The sequence below is a fragment of the Hyperolius riggenbachi genome, chromosome 3 (genome assembly GCF_040937935.1).
Source record: "Hyperolius riggenbachi isolate aHypRig1 chromosome 3, aHypRig1.pri, whole genome shotgun sequence".
Lineage (NCBI taxonomy): Eukaryota > Metazoa > Chordata > Amphibia > Anura > Hyperoliidae > Hyperolius > Hyperolius riggenbachi.
In genome coordinates, this window is record NC_090648.1 from 373,599,421 (window position 1) to 373,620,862 (window position 21,442).

General features: G+C 44.8%; 1 pseudogene; it reads right to left on the reverse strand.

Annotated features, from left to right (window-relative positions):
• Positions 1-18,324: 18,324 nt before the first annotated feature.
• Positions 18,325-19,444, reverse strand: LOC137562345 (uncharacterized; annotated as a pseudogene).
• Positions 19,445-21,442: the final 1,998 nt, after the last annotated feature.

Here is a 21,442-nt window from a genome sequence, read left to right on the forward strand (position 1 = left end):
ATCGCCCGTGATCCCCCGATCCAGCCACTTATACATTATCCAGCCTGGTTCCAGCGATCACCGCAGCCTCCCCGCACAACCACCCTTCATCACATAAAAAGTAATGGTTGGGGGGGAAAATGGATTCCAGTTTTTATATATTTATGATCTCCAAATTAAAATAAAGGTATTTTTAATGTATTGTACTGAAGGTTTTAGAAGCTCTCAGAAGTAACCAATGCATACTTTGAGTACAGCACGCCATCTAATGTGTGTATTTAGAAGCCAGAGGAGTTGCAGTGTGTTGGAGGTGAGAGAGGAGGACAGGACGAAATAACTCGCATATAAGCTGACCCTCATTTTTAAGCAATAACTTTAAGCTGACAATTTTCAATGTATCCCCTAGAATATACAACCGATTTGAAATAATTCTGTATTTTCAAGCTATTATATATTTCAATACAGTATTGTTGCATTTTTTTCTCTATATTTTATGCATGCTTAAATGCTAAAAGGATGTAGATATTTTTTCTCTCCAGCTGAGCATTTAAAACTTCTTAAAGCTAGTGATTAAAATAATATTAGGTTGAAAGATATATAAATTACAGAAAACGAAAAGGGAAGTTAATATGGATCACTGAAAGGGAAGAACAGAGCACAAATCATAAAGGAGCATGTCTGGAGGTCCATTCTCCTCTGTCTCTCTGTGGGTGGGACGTTTTAAAATAATCATTTCTAGAGGAAGCAAAAACCTAACAGATGATATCTGCCATTAGCATTAGTAAATGTATTAGAACTAGGTCAAACTGCATTCACAATAACTTAACTTTTTAAGCTGAGACAAGGCTTATGTTAAAGGACAGCAGAAGTGAGAAGAATATGGAGGCTGTCATATGTATTTCCTTTTACACAATACCAGTTGCCTGGCAGTCCTGTTGATCTATTTGGCTGCAGTAGTGTCTGAATAACACACCAGAAATAAGCATGCAGTTTATCTTGCCAAATCTGACAATGTCAGAAACACCTGAACTGCTGCATGCTTGTTCAGGGTCTATGGCTAAATGTATTAGAGGCAGAGGACCAGCAGGATAGCCAGGCAACTGGAAAAAATATATACTGTATATATGCAGGCAGTCTCTATATCCTTCTCGCTTCATTTGTCCTTTAAGGTTTTGGGATAGTCTATGTGGTGTAGATAGAAGAGCCATAGAATTGAGTTCATCAAATTATTAAAATAACTGCTTCTCTCACGGATAGCTTTAATAATATAATATTGAAATGACCCCCAACCCCCCGCACAGCTAAACTAACTATAGAAAGAGGTGCTAAAGCACAGGCGTCCATTTTTTTTTCATAGTGTCATCTTCTGTAGCACTGTACATGGTAAAAAAAAATAATGTCACATAACCATATTAATACATACAGAAATATGAAAAGAGAGGCACGTAAACAATGTCAAAGCCAATGAAATTATTATTATTATAAAGATCATGAATTTAGTTACTATAAAACAACCACAATGACCAATGTTCCTGCAATATATAAACAGTATGCTGAATTCTGCATAATACACATGATCATAAAGCAAAAGACAGCAGTATCAGCTAGGATGCTAGATGCACACCAAAGGTGACAGCAGCACAGTCTGGAGGTGTATAACAGCAGATTTGTTGTAAATATATTCTACCCTGAGAGTTTTAAATGCAGTTTACATCCCTAGTCTTTATGAACGCTCACTGTAATCTAACAACAGGAACTGCTTGAATAAGCAAAAATTAAGACCATTAAGGATCACTCATTTTAAAGTATGAACTCCTGAAAGAGTACAGCTATACGCAATACCACTCAGAGAACAAGCGCTATCTGCCCAGTTATAGTCTCTTCTCCACATACAGTGTAATCGAACAACAGAAATGAATTGGATAAAAAAGGAGATTGCACATAAAAGGATATCATTAACCCATTCAGGTTCCGTGGTTTTCACGTGAGAAATGTTCACCTCCCATTCATTAGCCTATAACTTTATCACTACTTATCACAATGAACTGATCTATATCTTGTTTTTTCCGCCACCAATTAGGCTTTCTTTGGGGGGTACATTTTGCTAAGAGCCACTTTACTGTAAACGCATTTTAACAGGAAGAATAAGAAAAAAATGGAAAAATTCATTATTTCTCAGTTTTCAGCCATTATAGTTTTAAAATAATACATGCCTCCATAATTAAAACTCACGTATTGTATTTGCCCATATGTCCCGGTTATTACACCATTAAAATTATGTCCCTATCACAATGTATGGCGACAATATTTTATTTGGAAATAAAGGTGCATTTTTTCCATTTTGCATCTATCACTATTAACAAGTTTAAAATAAAAAAATATAGAAATATTTCATCTTTACATTGATATTTTAAAAGTTTAGACCCTTAGGTAAATATTTAAATTTTTTTTATTTTTTATTGTAATGTTTTTGTTTTTTTATAGTAAACATTTTATTTGGGTAGTTTTGGGAGGGTGGGAGGTAAACAATAGATTTATAATGTAAATGTGTGTTCATTTTAATTTATTTTTACTTTCAGTTGTAGTATTACTTTTGAGTGTATGTTTACATACATGAGTTTGTTTACATGACGTCACTCTAAGCGTAACACACGCTTAGAGTGACGCATTGGGGAGGGAACGGCCAGAAAAGGCGCAGCTTCCGAGAGAAGCTGTCGCTTTTTCAGCGGGGGAGAGGAATCAGTGATCGGGTACCATAGCCCGATACATTGATTCCCTGGCTACCAAATCCGCGGCCGGGAGTGCGCGTGCACTCGCGCGATCGGCCGCGGTAGGGCGCATGGTTCCTGGACGTAGTTTCTACGTCCAGGAACCAAAATAGGTTAAGTTAACAAATAGTCTGCATGCATCCATCCATGTATATATTGTATGGATGCATTGGTGAATGGTAATGTAGTGAGAGGAGAAGAATGGAAATGACAACCAATGAAATGAAAGAGGCGAGACAAGAAACTAAAGATGGGAAGGACCACAGCACAGATGGGACAGTTAGCCATCAACAGGGGGAAGAAGTAAGGAAGAAGGAAGAATGTGAGAAGGCAAGTAAAGGTTGTAAAGGGAGAGCTGAGAGAAGATTAAGATTACATGGTAAGACCATTTAATTACGCCAGAAGATGTGACACCAGAATTACACCAGAAGATGTGAAAAAAAAATGAGTGTAGGTTTGAAATTTGGTCTGACTCAAGAAATCAATAAGCTAAAGACTTTTGTTGACATTAATAAGTTCATGTGCCAGTTAAATGTAGAAAAAAACATGTAGGAGAGGCTGGAAAAGCAAAGGTCACCATATATCAAATTAAAAAGCAAGTCGGTGCTTAACCCATTATGAGCAAAAAGGGATTTTTTTTTTTTTTTAAATACTAGTGGCAGACATTTTCACAATGGTAGCGCTAGAGAATGGGAATTATAATGCAGATTCTATACCCGTCACTCAAAATATATAAATGGAAGATCAGTTCTTCAGGAAGATATATTAGGGATGATTCACAAAGCTTTTCTCTTGAAATATTTCTCCTTACTTACTTTTAACCTCAACTAGGAGTGTTAAAAAGACTCAGAGATGAGTCAAGTGGATTTTGGTTTGTTTCTTTTTTAATTTCCCAGGGGCTTCCTCCAACCCCATAAGCATGGATGTGTCCCTCGTCATTCTCCTTAGTGCTTCTGTTAAGCTGCAATGCTCTCCGGTAAGTGGATCAGTGACGTCAGCAGGAGGCCTTCTGCACATGTGTGGACCTTCTGCGCAAGTGCATTACACCCCAGCTGACATCACTCAGACTGAGCCTCGTAACGGGGGTTGATTGCGGCTGAACGGAGGATTCCGGGAGGACAGCAAGGGACACATCCATGCGTATGAGGCTGAAGGAAGCCCCAGGTAAGTTAAAAAAAAAAAAAAAACACTTGACTCATCCACCCAGGCCCACAAAATCGAGCGAATGCGCAGAAAATATCCAAAAATGCTTTAAAAAAAAGCGGGAAAAAAAGCCCACCACGGAAGGACACACAAGCCAAACGCAATGTGAACAAGGCCTGAGTCCCTTTAAAGTGAACCCAAGGTGAGAGTGATATATAGGCTGCCACAGGGGCATAGCAATAGCCATAGCAGCTGCTATGGGGCCCTGGAGCATAAGGGGCCCAGGTGGTACTTAATGTGTTCACTATTAAACTTTCTTGTGTTTCTCCACCCTCTGACTTTGTCTCAGTGACCTATGTACAGTGTTGAATACATGAGAATGTAAATTGCCCAATACACTTATATCCATAGGGTAGGGGAAGGTGGCATTGCTTAAGAATGCCTGCATCTGAGGGCCCCATGAAAGTTTTGCTATGGGGCCCCATGATCTCTCGCTATGCCACTGGGCTGCCACATTTATTTCCTTTTTTAACAATACTAGTTGCCTGGCAGCCTTGCTGATCTATTTGGCTGCTTAGGGCTGGTTTACACTTGAGTGCTCTTCTGCGCTTTTGCTAATGTGTCCCTATGGGATAATTTTCACTACAGTGTTTGCGATTTGCATAAAGCACAAATGGGTTGCATGCAGCAATTTGGGTGCGATTGCGATGTGATTTTCATTCTGTTCAATGGGAATTAATGCAAATCCTGGCAAAATCACGATTGCGATTCGCGTTTAGCGTTCGTAGTGTGAACTAGCCCTTAGTGACTGGTTAGCATTGGGACTACCAAAAGATCAATATTTCTCTCCACATACGGTTTTGCAGATAAACTGCCCTGGAATCTGCATGAACCATTTCAAAGGACACTGAACTAAGAGAAATACGGAGGCTGCCATATTTATTTCCTTTTAAACAATATGAATTACCTGTCTGTCCTGCTTATACTCTGTCTCTAATACTTTTAGCCAGACACTAAATGAGTATGCAGATCAGACGTTTCTGACTGATATCTTATTGAATTAGCACCATGCTTGTTTCAGGTATCTGATTCAGACACTACTGCAGCCAAAGAGATCAGAAACACTGTCCGGCAACTGGTCTTCGTTAAAAGGAAAGAAATATGGCAGCCTCTCTATCGCTCTCAGTTCAGGTGTCCTTTAACTTAACTTTTCCATGCACTTTTCAACATCAGCCCCAGAACAAGGGTTAACCATATGACTGATTGCATTCTCCGGAGTGTAATCTTTTACAGGACTGAGTGCGTTTTGTTACCCTGTTTTACTGGATTGCAATGGCAATGCAAGTGAACAGGGCCATTCACACTTACAGCGTTGCATTGGAGTTATCCAATCCGCCGCAATCCCGACACACAGCCTGCAGCGCAGTATTGCAAGTACCACCCTATGGGTGATGCAGGTAGTGTAGACAACTGAGTGTGGTGCATCACGCATGCATGCCAGCGACAAACTTCCTGCCCGACAGGCAGGGGGTGGCGCTATGCTTACGATCCTGTCGGGCACTCTGCCGCGTATGATTATAGTTTTCTGTGTTGCGGTGGGATGCGGCAGGAGCAATGCAAGAAACAAGTGGAAAGCCGGCCTCCAGGCAAGCAACATTGCACTGTTTTTCTGAAGGAACAAACAAACCTATTGAGCCTATCTAAGAAAACAGATATGTGAAATCTTGTGCTACAGCAGAAAAGGGGTCGAAGTGGACCAAACAAGGATCTCACGATGGCAGCTCCTTAACCACTTGCCGACCGCCCACAGCCCATGGGCGGCGGCAAAGTGGACGCCTAAAGGACCGCAATACGCCTTCAGGCGGCGCGTCCTTTAGGCATGCCGGGGGAGCGATCGCGTCATTGATGACGCGCGCTTCCCCCGGCAACTGGCTCCGCCCACCCGCCGTAACATCCCGCCGGCCATACGGAAGCGCCGGCGGGATGTTAACCCCGCGATCGCCGCTACAAAGTGTATAATACACTTTGTAATGTATACAAAGTGTATTATACAGGCTGCCTCCTGCCCTGGTGATCCCAGTGTCCGAGGGACCACCAGGGCAGGCTGCAGCCACCCTAGTCTGCACCCAAACACACTGATCTGCCCCCCCCCGCCCACTGATCGCCCACAGCACCCCTCAGACCCCCCCTGCCCACCCCCCAGACCCCTGTTTGCACCCAATCACCCCCCTAATAACCCATCAATCACTCCCTGTCACTATCTGTCAACGCTATTTTTTTTTTATCCCCCCCCTGCCCCCTGCCCCCTCCTGATCACCCCCCCACCCCTCAGATTCTCCCCAGACCCCCCCCCAGACCCCCCCCCCCCCTGTGTACTGTATGCATCTATCTTCCCTGATAACCTGTCAATCACCCGTCAATCACCCATCAATCACCCATCAATCACCCATCAATCACCCCCTGTCACTGCCACCCAACAATCAGCCCCTAACCTGCCCCTTGCGGGCAATCTGATCACCCACCCACACCAATAGATCGCCCGCAGATCCGACATCAGATCACCTCCCAAATCCATTGTTTACATCTATTCTCTCCTCTAAACACCCACTAATTACCCATCAATCACCCATCAATCACCCCCTATCACCACCTGTCACTTTTACCTATCATATCAGACCCTAATCTGCCCCTTGCGGGCACCCAATCACCCGCCAACACGCTCAGATTGCCCTCTGACCCCCCCTTATCAATTCGCCAGTGCATTAATTACATCTGTTCTTCCCTGTAATAACCCACTGATCACCTGTCAATCACCTGCCAATCACCTATCACCCATCAATCACCCCCTGTCACTCCCTGTCACTGCCACCCATCAATCAGCCCCTAACCTGCCCCTTGCGGGCAATCTGATCACCCACCCACACCATTAGATCGCCCGCAAACCCGCCGTCAGATTACCTCCCAAATGTATTGTTTACATCTGTTATCTTCTCTAAACACCCACTAATTACCCATCAATCACCCATCAATCACCCCCTATCACCACCTGTCACTGTTACCTATCAGATCAGACCCTAAGCTGCCCCTTGCGGGCACCCAATCACCCGCCCACACGCTCAGATTGCCCTCAGACCCCCCCCCCCCCCCCCTTATCAATTCACCAGTGCATTCATTACATCTGTCCTTCCCTGTAATAACCCACTGATCACCTGTCAATCACCTGCCAATCACCTATCACCCATCAATCACCCCCTGTCACTGCCACCCAACAATCAGCCCCTAACCCGCCCTTGCGGGCAAACTGATCACCCACCCACACCAATAGATCGCCCGCAGATCCGACATCAGATCACCACCCAAGCGCAGTGTTTCCATCTATTCTCTCCTCTAAACACCCACTAATTACCCATCAATCACCCCCTATCACCACCTGTCACTGTTACCCATCAGATCAGACCCTAATCTGCCCCTTGCGGGCACCCAATCACCCGCCTACACGCTCAGATTGCCCTCAGACCCCCCCTTATCAATTCGCCAGGGCATTATTTACATCTGTCCTTCCCTGTAATAACCCACTGATCACCTGTCAATCACCTGTCAATCACCCCCTGTCACTGCCACCCATCAATCACCCCTGTCACTGCCACCCATCAATCAGCCCCTAACCTGCTCCTTGCGGGCAAACTGATCACCCACCCACACCAATAGATCGCCCGCAGATCCGACATCAGATCACCACCCAAGCGCAGTGTTTCCATCTATTCTCTCCTCTAAACACCCACTAATTACCCATCAATCACCCCCTATCACCACCTGTCACTGTTACCCATCAGATCAGACCCTAATCTGCCCCTTGCGGGCACCCAATCACCCGCCTACACGCTCAGATTGCCCTCAGACCCCCCCTTATCAATTCGCCAGGGCATTATTTACATCTGTCCTTCCCTGTAATAACCCACTGATCACCTGTCAATCACCTATCAATCACCCATCAATCACCCCCTGTCACTGCCACCCATCAATCACCCGCTGTCACTGCCACCCATCAATCAGCCCCTAACCTGCCCCTTGCGGGCAATCTGATCACCCACCCACACCAATAGATCGCCCGCAGATCCGACGTCCGATCACCTCCCAAGTGCAGTGTTCACATCTGTTCTCTACCCTAAACACCAACTAATTACCCATCAATCACCCCCTGTCACTACTACCTATCAGATTAGACCCCTATCTGCCCCTAGGGCACTCAATCACCCGCCCACACCCTCAGAATGCCCTCAGACCCCAGCCCTGATCACCTCGCCAGTGCATTGCTTGCATCTATTCCCCCCTCTAATCACACCTTGAGACACCCATCAATCACCTCCTGTCACCCCCTAGCACACCTACCCATCAGATCAGGCCCCAATTTGCCCCGTGTGGGCTCCTGATCACTCGGCCAAACCCTCAGATCCCCCTCAGACCCCCTTCCGATCACCTCCCCAGTGCATTGATTGCATCTATTTTCCCCTCTAACCACCCCCTGAGACACCCATCAATCACCTCCTGTCACCCCCCTAGCACTCCTATCCATCAGATCAGGCCCAATACAACCTGTCATCTAAAAGGCCACCCTGCTTATGACCGGTTCCACAAAATTCGCCCCCTCATAGACCACCTGTCATCAAAATTTGCAGATGCTTATACCCCTGAACAGTCATTTTGAGACATTTGGTTTCCAGACTACTCACGGTTTTGGGCCCGTAAAATGCCAGGGCGGTATAGGAACCCCACAAGTGACCCCATTTTAGAAAAAAAGACACCCCAAGGTATTCTGTTAGGTGTATGACGAGTTCATAGAAGATTTTATTTTTTGTCAAAAGTTAGCGGAAATTGATTTTTATTGGGTTTTTTTCACAAAGTGTCATTTTTCACTAACTTGTGACAAAAAATAAAATCTTCTATGAACTCGCCATACACCTAACGGAATACCTTGGGGTGTCTTCTTTCTAAAATGGGGTCACTTGTGGGGTTCCTATACTGCCCTGGCATTTTAGGGGCCCTAAACCGCGAGGAGTAGTCTAGAAAACAAATGCCTCAAAATGACCCGTGAATAGGACGTTGGGCCCCTTAGCGCACCTAGGCTGCAAAAAAGTGTCACACATGTGGTACCGCCGTACTCAGGAAAAGTAGTATAATGTGTTTTGGGGTGTATTTTTACACATACCCATGCTGGGTGGGAGAAATTTCTATGTAAATGGTCAATTGTGTGTAAAACAAATCAAACAATTGTCATTTACAGAGATATTTCTCCCACCCAGCATGGGTATGTGTAAAAATACACCCCAAAACACATTATACTACTTCTCCTGAGTACGGCGGTACCACATGTGTGGCACTTTTTTACACCCTAAGTACGCTAAGGGGCCCAAAGTCCAATGAGTACCTTTAGGATTTCACAGGTCATTTTGCGACATTTGGTTTCAAGACTACTCCTCACGGTTTAGGGCCCCTAAAATGCCAGGGCAGTATAGTAACCCCACAAATGACCCCATTCTAGAAAGAAGACACCCAAAGGTATTCCGTTAGGAGTATGGTGAGTTCATAGAAGATTTTATTTTTTGTCAAAAGTTAGCGGAAAATTGATTTTTATTGTTTTTTTCACAAAGTGTCATTTTCCACTAACTTTTGACAAAAAATAAAATCTTCTATGAACTCACCATACTCCTAACGGAATACCTTGGGGTGTCTTCTTTCTAAAATGGGGTCATTTGTGGGGTTCCTATACTGAACTGGCATTTTAGGGGCCCTAAACCGTGAGGAGTAGTCTGGAAATCAAATTTCGCAAAATGACCTGTGAAATCCTAAAGGTACTCATTGGACTTTGGGCCCTTTAGCGCAGTTAGGGTGCAAAAAAGTGCCACACATGTGGTATTGCCATACTCGGGAGAAGTAGTACAATGTGTTTTGGGGTGTATTTTTACACATACACATGCTGGGTGGGAGAAATACCTCTGTAAATGACAATCTTTTGATTTTTTTACACACAATTGTCCATTTACAGAGTTATTTCTCCCACCCAGCATGGGTATGTGTAAAAATACACCCCAAAACACATTGTACTACTTCTCCCGAGTACGGCGATACCACATGTGTGGCACTTTTTTGCACCCTAACTGCGCTAAAGGGCCCAAAGTCCAATGAGTACCTTTAGGATTTCACAGGTCATTTTGCGGAATTTGATTTCCAGACTACTCCTCACGGTTTAGGGCCCCTAAAATGCCAGGGCAGTATAGGAACCCCACAAATGACCCCATTTTAGAAAGAAGACACCCCAAGGTATTCCGTTAGGAGTATGGTGAGTTCATAGAAGATTTTATTTTTTGTCACAAGTTAGTGGAAAATGACACTTTGTGAAAAAAACAATAAAAATCAATTTTCCGCTAACTTTTGACAAAAAATAAAATCTTCTATGAACTCACCATACTGCTAACGGAATACCTTGGGGTGTCTTCTTTCTAAAATGGGGTCATTTGTGGGGTTCCTATACTGAACTGGCATTTTAGGGGCCCTAAACCGTGAGGAGTAGTCTGGAAATCAAATTCCGCAAAATGACTTGTGAAATCCTAAAGGTACTCATTGGACTTTGGGCCCTTTAGCGCAGTTAGGGTGCAAAAAAGTGCCACACATGTGGTATCGCCGTACTCGGGAGAAGTAGTACAATGTGTTTTGTGGTGTATTTTTACACATACCCATGCTGGGTGGGAGAAATAACTCTGTAAATGGACAATTGTGTGTAAAAAAAAATGAAAAAATTGTCATTTACAGAGATATTTCTCCCACCCAGCATGGGTATGTGTAAAAATACACCCCAAAACACATTCTACTACTTCTCTTGAGTACGGCAATACCACATGTGTGGCACTTTTTTGCAGCCTAACTGCGCTAAGGGGCCCAAAGTCCAATGAGCACCTTTAGGCTTTACAGGGGTGCTTACAAATTAGCACCCCCCAAAATGCGAGGACAGTAAACACACCCCACAAATGACCCCATTTTGGAAAGTAGACACTTCAAGGTATTCAGAGAGGGGCATGGTGAGTCCGTGGCAGATTTCATTTTTTTTTGTCGCAAGTTAGAAGAAATGGATTCTTTTTTTTTTTTCTTTTTTTTTGTCACAAAGTGTCATTTTCCGCTTACTTGTGACAAAAAATAATATCTTCTATGAACTCACTATGCCTCTCAGTGAATACTTTGGGATGTCTTCTTTCCAAAATGGGGTCATTTGGGGGGTATTTATACTATCCTGGAATTCTAGCCCCTCATGAAACATGACAGGGGGTCAGAAAAGTCATAGATGCTTGAAAATGGCAAAATTCACTTTTTGCACCATAGTTTGTAAACGCTATAACTTTTACCCAAACCAATAAATATACACTGAATGGTTTTTTTTTTTATCAAAAACATGTTTGTCCACATTTTTCGCGCTGCATGTATACAGAAATTTTACTTTATTTGAAAATTGTCAGCACAGAAAGTTAAAAAAATCATTTTTTTGCCAAAATTCATGTCTTTTTTGATGAATATAATAAAAAGTAAAAATCGCAGGAGCAATCAAATAGCACCAAAAGAAAGCTTTATTAGTGACAAGAAAAGGAGCCAAAATTCATTTAGGTGGTAGGTTGTATGAGCGAGCAATAAACCGTGAAAGCTGCAGTGGTCTGAATGGAAAAAAAGTGGCCGGTCCTTAAGGGGTAGAAAGACTGTGGTCCTCAAGTGGTTAAACACTCGGCTGTGAGCGGACTACTGAGAGAAAAACAACAAAACAGGAGGAGCGCTCCGTAGTGTGATACCTTTTAATTCAATAAAAACTGCACAAATACAGAAATGCACTTACTAGATACATGCGAACAGCAGACATTAAGTGTGGCATATAGCCCAGAAGAAATACTTCCCCTTGTGGAAACTGGAAACAGAAGAACCTGGGGCTGCAGTGGCCAGCAGCAGCAAGGGTCCGGATGGTAAGTGGACTTCAGGTAATTCCACGGGGAGACTGTGTGCAGGTAACGTCAAGACGCGTTTTGGCGTATCCACGCCTTTGTCAGTTAATGTACCTGCATGCACACTACACTCCTTTACTGTATATAACAGGAGTTAAGGGAATGACTTCCTGGGGTAGGATGGGGTTAACGAGGGTGAAATGGTAGGAGGCGGAGTTAAACCCACATATATATAACCCACTGATTTTAAACCTCCCAAAAAGGTCTGATAGCCCTGATGTATCTTACCTAATTGTGTCAGCTTCAAAGTGGCAGAGACAGGAGAGGTAGCGGCATTTCAGCCCGCTCTGCAGCTCCAAAGTATCAAGTTGTAACATTCAAGACATGCGGACTGCGTGTCTGTGTACTGGGGCTAGATGTTGCCATGGTGATCCTCCTCCAATCATTAGAATGGATGAAGTGACCTGCTGTGACGGCAGGAGAGGGGGCGTGGCTAGCCGCGCTCGTGGTCGGGAGCTGAATACTTAGCTTCTCCGCTACCATGGAAACCACTCAACAAAGGAGAAGGAGGGGAACGTACCAAGGGTGGAGACCAAAGCCACGTCAGGAGAACTGTTATGCTAGGTCTCCTGGAGACAGTCCTGGCAGCGCTGCTGCTGATGGTTGAATCTAATTAGATATATTTGCGCGCGTGGCCAGGGAAAGGGGAGGGTATTACTAGGGCTGCACTGACTACTGCACTATATGCCCCACAAGAAGGCCAAGAAAATAAATATACAAATATTAATGCAAATATATATAAATATATAAAAAGATACATGTATATATCTATCAATATGAAAATAAAATCTCTTTGCAAAATGCATATATGAATATAATACAGGAAATATAAATAGATAAATATACATATATATGTTGAAACATACAAAGTTTGGCAAAAATACCATACATAATCAAATTAAAATACCCATTGAAATGCCCTGGGCCAATTAATTGGACACTGATCCGGGCTAATAGATTTAAAGTGTAAGTATGTTAGTGATCAAATTCCTTGCCAGGGTGCATCAGAAGCTGCATCCCGGCAATATAAAAATGTAGTGACACTAAAAGAAATGGTTGGTATTACTTGTTAATATGGCGGCCGTCCTATGATGAATTAAATTAAAGGGGAAGACCTGACATAACGGCAATGGGCATTGCCTACAATGCTCCCAAGGGACACTGGACACTGTCATATGTGTCCCACAGTAGAAGCACATATAAAAATAGACAACATGTGTTATGGCTCTCCATGCCATATACCAATATTTTTTAAAAATGAGAAAAGGCAAATAAAAACATAAAAGTAAGTTAGAATCCTGCACATTTTGCAACATGACTGTATTTATACACTAACTGTTTAGGATCCATCTGTGTGAAGAGTGGACAGTAGAAGACATTTCAGGGTGAAATTTATGTGTTGTCATCAAAGACTTTGCTGCGATCATATGAAGTTGGCTGTCTCTCTCGACCTCCTCATTTAGCCCAGCTGGGCACAAGGTGTTCAATTTAAAGATCCAGTAGGCCTCTTTTTCACACAATTTCTTGTATCTCAGGCCCATTGGGAATTCTGATGTTACAGCCTCCAGGTCCATGACTGTTAAATGTTCAGTGGACTGGTCATGGTTTTCCAAGAAGTGGCGGGGGACACTGTGGTTCTGCAAACCATCCTCGATCCCTCGTCTGTGTTCCCCAAACCGTTCCCGTAATGGGCGTGTAGTTCGACCAATATAGTATTTTGGGCAGTCACAGGATAACAGGTAAACTACATAGGGAGTGGCGCAATTTATGAATTGCTTAACCTGGATGGTATGCTGCTCTATCCGTATATGTTTCTCACGATGTCGTATGAAGGGGTAGCACTTGCATATGGTTCCCCTCCTTCTCCTTTGTTGGGGGGTTATGGTAGCGGAGGGGTCATGGTAGCGGAGAAGCTGAGTATTCAGCTCCCGACCACGAGTGCGGCTAGCCACGCCCCCTCGTCACGGCAGGTTACTTCCTCCATTCTAATGATTGGAGGAAGATCACCATGGCAACCTCTAGCCCCAGTACTAGAGTTGGGCCGAACGGTTCGTCTGCGAACGGTTCCATGCGAACTTCAGTGGTTCGCGTTCGCGTCCCGCAGGCGAAGTTTTGCGGAAGTTCTGTTCGCCCCATAATGCACCATGAGGGTCAACTTTGACCCTCTACATCACAGTCAGCAGGCCCAGTGTAGCCAATTAGGCTACACTAGCCCCTGGAGCCACTCCCCCCCTAATAAAAGGCAGGCAGCGGCGGCCATTAAGCTCACTCGTGTGCCTGCGTTAGTGAGAGTAGGGCGAGCTGCTGCAGACTGTCTCTCATAGGAAAAGATTAGTTAGGCTTAGCTTGTTCCTAGCTGCATACCTGTTCTGTTCAGTGAGCCCACCATACCTGTTCTGTTCAGTGAGCCCACTGGATACCTGCATACCTGTTCAGTGAACCTGCCACTGCATACCTGTTCAGTGAACCCACCACTGCATACCTGTTCAGTGAACCCACCACTGCATACCTGTTCAGTGAACCCGCCACTGCATACCTGTTCTGTGAACCCACCACTGCATACCTGTTCAGTGAACCCACCACTGCATACCTGTTCAGTGAACCCACCACTGCATACCTGTTCAGTGAACCCACCACTGCATACCTGTACTGTTCAGTGAACCCGCCACTGCATACCTGTTCTGTTCAGTGAACCCGCCACTGCATACCTGTTCTGTTCAGTGAACCCGCCACTGTATACCTGTTCTGTTCAGTGAACCTGCCACTGTATACCTGTTCTGTTCAGTGAACCCGCCACTGTGTACCTGTTCAGTGAACCTGCCACTGCATACCTGTTCTGTTCAGTGAACCCGCCACTGTATACCTGTTCAGTGAACCTGCCACTGCATACCTGTTCAGTGAACCCACCACTGCATACCTGTTCAGTGAACCCACCACTGCATACCTGTTCAGTGAACCTGCCACTGCATACCTGTTCTGTTCAGTGAACCTGCCACTGTATACCTGTTCTGTTCAGTGAACCCGCCACTGTATACCTGTTCTGTTCAGTGAACCTGCCACTGTATACCTGTTCTGTTCAGTGAACCCGCCACTGTATACCTGTTCTGTGAACCTGCCACTGCATACCTGTTCTGTGAACCCACCACTGCATACCTGTTCTGTTCAGTGAACCCGCCACTGCATACCTGTTCTGTTAAGTGAACCCGCTGTTTGCGGTGCGTTACACAGTGAGTTTAGTGTGTCAGTGTGAAGCAGTACCTTAATTACACTACCTGATTGATGTATACACATGCAAGATGTTTTAAAGCACTTTAGGCCTGTCATTTAGCATTCAATGGGCTTGATTCACAAAGCGGTGCTAACCTACTTAGCACATCTAAAGTCACCGGATTTCTCAATCAGTTCGCGCGCTAACTTTGCGCGCGCAAAGGTTTACGCGTGCAAAGTTTTACGCGCGCTAAATCCTATAGGCTTTAATGGGCACTTCGCACGGAGCGCCCTGCGCTCTGTGCAGTACGCGCATAAAGTTTTACGTGCATAAAGTTTTGCGCGCGTAAAGTTTTATGCGCGAAAAGCTTGTTTAGACGTGCTAAGGGGGTTTTCACAGGCGTGCTAACAGTTAGCACCGCTTTGTGAATCAAGCCCAATGTGATTTCTGCCCTAAAACGCTGCTTTGCGTCAAATCCAGATTTTTCACGGGGACTTTTGGCATGTATCCCACTCCTCCACCTGGGGGTCCAGGTGTTAGACCCCTTGAAACATCTTTTCCATCACTTTTGTGGCCAGCATATTTTTTTTTTCTTCAAAGTTTGCATCCCCATTGAAGTCTATTGCGGTTCGCAAACTTTTCCGCGAACCAAACCTTACGCGGAAGTTCGCGAACCCGGTTCGCGAACCTAAAATCGGAGGTTCGGCCCCACTCTACCCAGTACACAGACACGCAGTCAGCGTGTCTTGAATGGTACAACTTGATACTTTGAGGCTGCAGAGCGGGCTGAAATGCCGCTACCTCTCCTGTCTTTGCCACTTTGAAGCTGACACAATTAGGTAAGATACATTAGAGCTATCAGACCTTTTTGGGAGGTTTAAAATCAGTGGGTTATATATATGTGGGTTTAACTCCGCCTCCTACCATTTCTCCCTCGTTAACCCCATCCTACCCCAGGAAGTCATTCCCTTAACTCCTGTTATATAAAGGAGTGTAGTGTGCATGCAGGTACGTTAACTGATGAAGGCATGGATACGCCGAAACGTGTCTTGACGTTACCTGCACACAGTCTCCCCGTGGAATTACCTGAAGTCCACTTACCATCCGGACCCTTGCTGCTGCTGGCCACTGCAGCCCCAGGTTCTTCTGTTTCCACAAGGGGATGTATTACTTCTGGGCTATATGCCACACTTAATGTCTGCTGTTCGCATGTTTCTAGTAAGTGCATTTCTGTATTTGCTCAGTTTTTATTGAATTAAAAGGTATCACACTACGGAGCGCTCCTCCTGTTTTGTTGTTTTTCTCTCAGTAGTCCGCTCACAGCCGATTGTTTAAGGAGCTGTCATTGTGAGATCCTTGTTTGGTCCACTTTGACCCCTTTTCTGCTGTAGCGCAAGATTTCACATCTCTGTTTTTCTTCTATACCGATATCCACACAGCTGAACGAATCTTGCAGCAACGACGCAGAGGATTACAAATATGGCTAATCAAGCCCCAAAGACCACCACAACCAATAGATGGGACATTCTCAAAGAAGACATCAAAGCTAAGTTGGGGGATATTTGTGATGATGTCATGTCTGATCCACATAAGGTCAACCAGGGCATTCAATCCACATCGACTAATAACAAAAAACATTCTGGTGACTATGCATTAAGGCTTAATTCCATGATAGGATTGTTCAGAGAGTTGGAAGAGGCTATAAAATATGAATTTACCCAATGTATAGATGCCTCATTCCTCTCTGAATATATCCGACATCACATTGCCCCTAGAGGGATGAGGAACACCAAGGAGTGTGACTTCTTGGACCCTGATCTGACTGACAAGTGGGAAGTGGCATCCAAGACTTGTACTACTTCTTGGATGACCATTGCTAACACACAAAGAGAACACAATATGTCACGTGTTAGGGCAGTGATTCCTGACATTGAACAGGAACTGTCCAAGTTTGTGGACTTACAAAAATATAATTAATGGCAGATAAAAAGCAAAAATTTTCTAAGGTCCTTTGAAAAATAACTATTAGAGAAAAAAGTACAAAAGTTCCAAAGGGATAAAGTAGATTACGCTTTGGGTAATGTATTCCGTTGGGAGCCGGATAAGACTAAAAATAAGGGCTTATTGCCCAAGAGTAAGACAATTGCAATTAACCTTCCTGGCGGTAAGCCCGAGCTGAGCTCGGGCTATGCCGCCGGAAGGCACCGCTCAGGCCCCGCTGGGCCGATTTGCAAAATTTTCTTTTTGCTGCACGCAGCTAGCACTTTGCTAGCTGCGTGCAGTGCCCGATCGCCGCCGCTACCCGCCGATCCGCCGCTATCCGTCGCGCCGCAGCCACCCCCCCCCCCCCCCCAGACCCCGTGCGCTGCCTGGCCAATCAGTGCCAGGCAGCTCTATGGGGTGGATCGGAATCCCCTATGACGTCACGACGTCGTTGACGTCGGTGACGTCATCCCGCCCCGTCGCCATGGCGGGATTTGAACGGGATCTCCTGATCGCCGATCGCCGGCGGCGATCGGAGGGGCTGGGGGGATGCCGCTGAACAGCGGCTATCATGTAGCGAGACTTTGTCTCGCTACATGAAAAAAAAAAAAATTAAAAAAAAAAGATTTGCTGCCCCCTGGCGATTTTTTAGCAAACCGCCAGGAGGGTTAATACACATAGGGCTTGATTCACAAAGCGGTGCTAACCTACTTAGCACGTCTAAAGTCTTAAGGCGCGCTAACCAGGGTGCTAAGTAGGTTAGCACTGGTTTTCTCAATTGAGAAATCCGGTGCTAACCTACTTAGCACCCTGGTTAGCGCGCCTTAAGACTTTAGACGTGCTAAGTAGGTTAGCACCGCTTTGTGAATCAAGCCCATAGGGTCAATATACCCGCCACACGAGTTGTGCCCATCCTGAATGCGGAATCCGGCAATCTGGATGACCGCCTTCCTCTGGTCCGTCCTCCGCTTGCCAGGTAAAGTGTTGTCTCTGTACCTCCTTGGTTGGAAACAGTTCTGTTGAAGACTTGTGGTACAGACACAAACTAGGCACAGTGGGGGGGGGGGGGGGGTGTGATCAGCACTGGTGTGAAACCGTCCTTGCCAGGCAAAGTGTTGTCTCTGTACCTCCTTGGTTGGAAACAGTTCTGTTGAAGACTTGTGGTACAGACACAAACTAGGCACAGTGGGGGGGGGGGGGGGAGTGATCAGCACTGGTGTGAAACAGTCCTTGCCTCTTTTTTTTTTTTCTTGCTGTACTGAAATGGTATTGAACCTTCACGAGACACAAAGTAGTTAGCAAATCTGCCACGTACATCTCCGGCTTCATTGCTGCCTCTACAAGAAGCACTCTGAGTGTCTGTGAAAGGATGATCTGGGACCTCATCTGAGTTAATGCCTTCTTTCATGCGTACATAATTATGGAGAACGCATGCGGCCTTCACCACATTATCCACATTATCAGGTGTCATGATTAGTGTTGAGTGGAACACCCTCCATTTGTTTGATAAAATCCCAAAGGCACATTCAACATACCTTCGTGCTCTAGTGAGGCGATAATTGAACACACGCTTTGTAATATCCTAATCTCTCTTTGGGAAAGGCTTCATGAGATTTGTAGGCAGGGCAAAGGCCTCATCTCCTACAAGCACATGTGGGAAAGGCTGTCCACCATCAGCAATGGGACAGGGGGTGGGGAGATTTAATTCCCCTGCATACAATTTCTGACCAATACTGCAGGAACGGAATATGTGAGAGTCTGCAGTACTCCCATAGGACCCCACATCCACTGCAATGAACTTGTACTGTGCATCAACCACAGCCATAAGCACAATTGAGAAATACTTCTTGTAGTTAAAATATTTAGAACCTGATCCTGTTGGTAGCTGGATACGTATGTGCTTTCCGTCGACGGCACCGACACAATTAGGAAAATTGGCTTTGGCTTTGAAGCCTCAGGCTGCCTCTTTCCATGTATCCTCAGTTGGTTCTGGCATATAAAGTGGTTGCAGTACCTCCCAAATCCGACGGCAAGTGTCATGCACTATCCCATGTATAGTTGATCTTCCCAACCTAAACTGATAATGCAATGAGGCAAAAGACTCTCCGGAAGCAAGAAACCTGAGGAGGAGGAGGAAAATAGTATTAAAATACACAAAAAAATACGAGTTGGACACAAAAGTATAAAAAAAAACAAAAAAACATGACTCAACGTAAGGTCAGCAACAGTCTTTCGGCTGGACTGACCGGCATCCGCATGTTGGTGCGCTGTCTCCGAATAAGTGGCGACACCAACATCAGGAGTTCATCGAGTGACGACACAGACATCCGAACATAACGGTGAAACTTCTCGGGTGTCTTCTTAAGTCTTTATAAAGGGCCATAAAGACACCCTTAGTCGACCTCTGAGCGGTTATGGGATGTACCCATGTACGATGACGCACAACCCTCTGAGGCGAAGACCGCTTCATCAGAAGCATCCTCAAAGAAAAAAGCTTCAGCTGCAGCAGACTAGCCTCACACTGATCCATGTTGATGGTAAAAACGCAATTCCTGGGGCAAACTACCAGAGCTCAAAGACAAAATGTCTATATCACTCAGGAGTACAGGAAGTACAAACCTATGACCAATTTCCACTTCCAGGTACAGTTAGTTCTGCCCCTTTTTATGACTACTTCCTCTTTAACAGGCGTCTAACTATCAAACGCTATCAAACGCTGTTGAACGCGTACGCTCACTGGAACGCTGACAACCGCAGGCAAATAGTTTTGTCAGCCTCTGTTCAAACAACATGACGATTTGTGTCATTCAGCGTTCAGCGGTTGAACGCTTATAGACGTGGACGCAGCGCAGACATTTGTGTGAACCGGCCCTAAGAGTGCCATGGAGCTATTCAATAAATTGGGCCTATTAGGAGACTTATTCAGGGATTCGTCTTCCTGGAGTTGGGGGCTATAGACCAATTGAGATGGTCCTCATTGGTATTCATTCTCATCCTCTCGTGGAACTCCTTTCGCATATCCCAGATTCGTCGGAAGGCATTTCTCCCTCCTCTATCGAATCTATTAGGCCCAGCCTGCTGGCCATGGACTCGAGACCGTTCTTCATAGGATGGTACTCTTCTAGACCTCTTGGATTGAGCACGGGCACTTTTGTCAGTCTTATGGTGTAAAGACAGATCTGGTCTGTATAACCTGTTGTAGGGTCTATTATAGATATTCCCTTCATTAATTTTTGACATAGTCGGTCCTTTATAGCTTTTTCTCCGGTCCTTCCTTCTGACCGTTTGCCAACCTACAGTGTCATCATTGGCCCAAGGACTGTTTCACACCAGTGCTGATCACCACCCCCCCCACCCCCACCCCACTGTGCCTAGTTTGTGTCTGTACCACAAGTCTTCAACAGAACTGCTTCTAACCAAGGAGGTACAGAGACAACACTTTACCTGGCAAGGACTGTTTCACACCAGTGCTGATCACCCCCCCCCTCCCCCACTGTGCCTAGTTTGTGTCTGTACCACAAGTCTTCAACAGAACTGTTTCCAACCAAGGGGGTACAGAGACAACACTTTACCTGGCAAGAACTGTTTCACACCAGTGCTGATCACCCCCCCTCCCCCACTGTTCCTAGTTTGTGTCTGTACCACAAGTCTTCAACAGAACTGTTTCCAACCAAGGGGGTACAGAGACAACACTTTACCTGGCAAGAACTGTTTCACACCAGTGCTGATCACCCCCCCCCTCCCCCACTGTGCCTAGTTTGTGTCTGTACCACAAGTATTCAACAGAACTGTTTCCAACCAAGGGGGTACAGAGACAACACTTTACCTGGCAAGGACTGTTTCACACCAGTGCTGATATCCGGCAAACATGATTTTAATTGTAATATTTTACAAACAAGAATGTAGAACTATAGATTATGTCAAAAACATGTTTTTTTTTTATTACAAAGTATTATCACATTGATATCTGTATTAAAGTTTTTGTATAAACAACAGGTAAAAACTGGTAGATAAAATAGTTGTAAAGTTGTGAACAACATACTATATTTACTACTTGAACATACTCTTTTATATATATTATTGTGTTTTCCACAATAAAAATAAAGATTACATCTGTGGCTGGCTTGTATTTTTTTTTATTTGCAGTATTGGTCATTAATTGTATGCAGGGGAATTAAATCTCCCCATCCCCTGTCCCATTAGTGATTCCCACATGTACTTGTAGGAGGTAAGGCCTTTGCCCTGTATACAAACCTTATGAAGCCTTTCACAAAGAGAGATTTGGATATTACAGAACGTGGGTTTAATTATTTATTTATTTATAT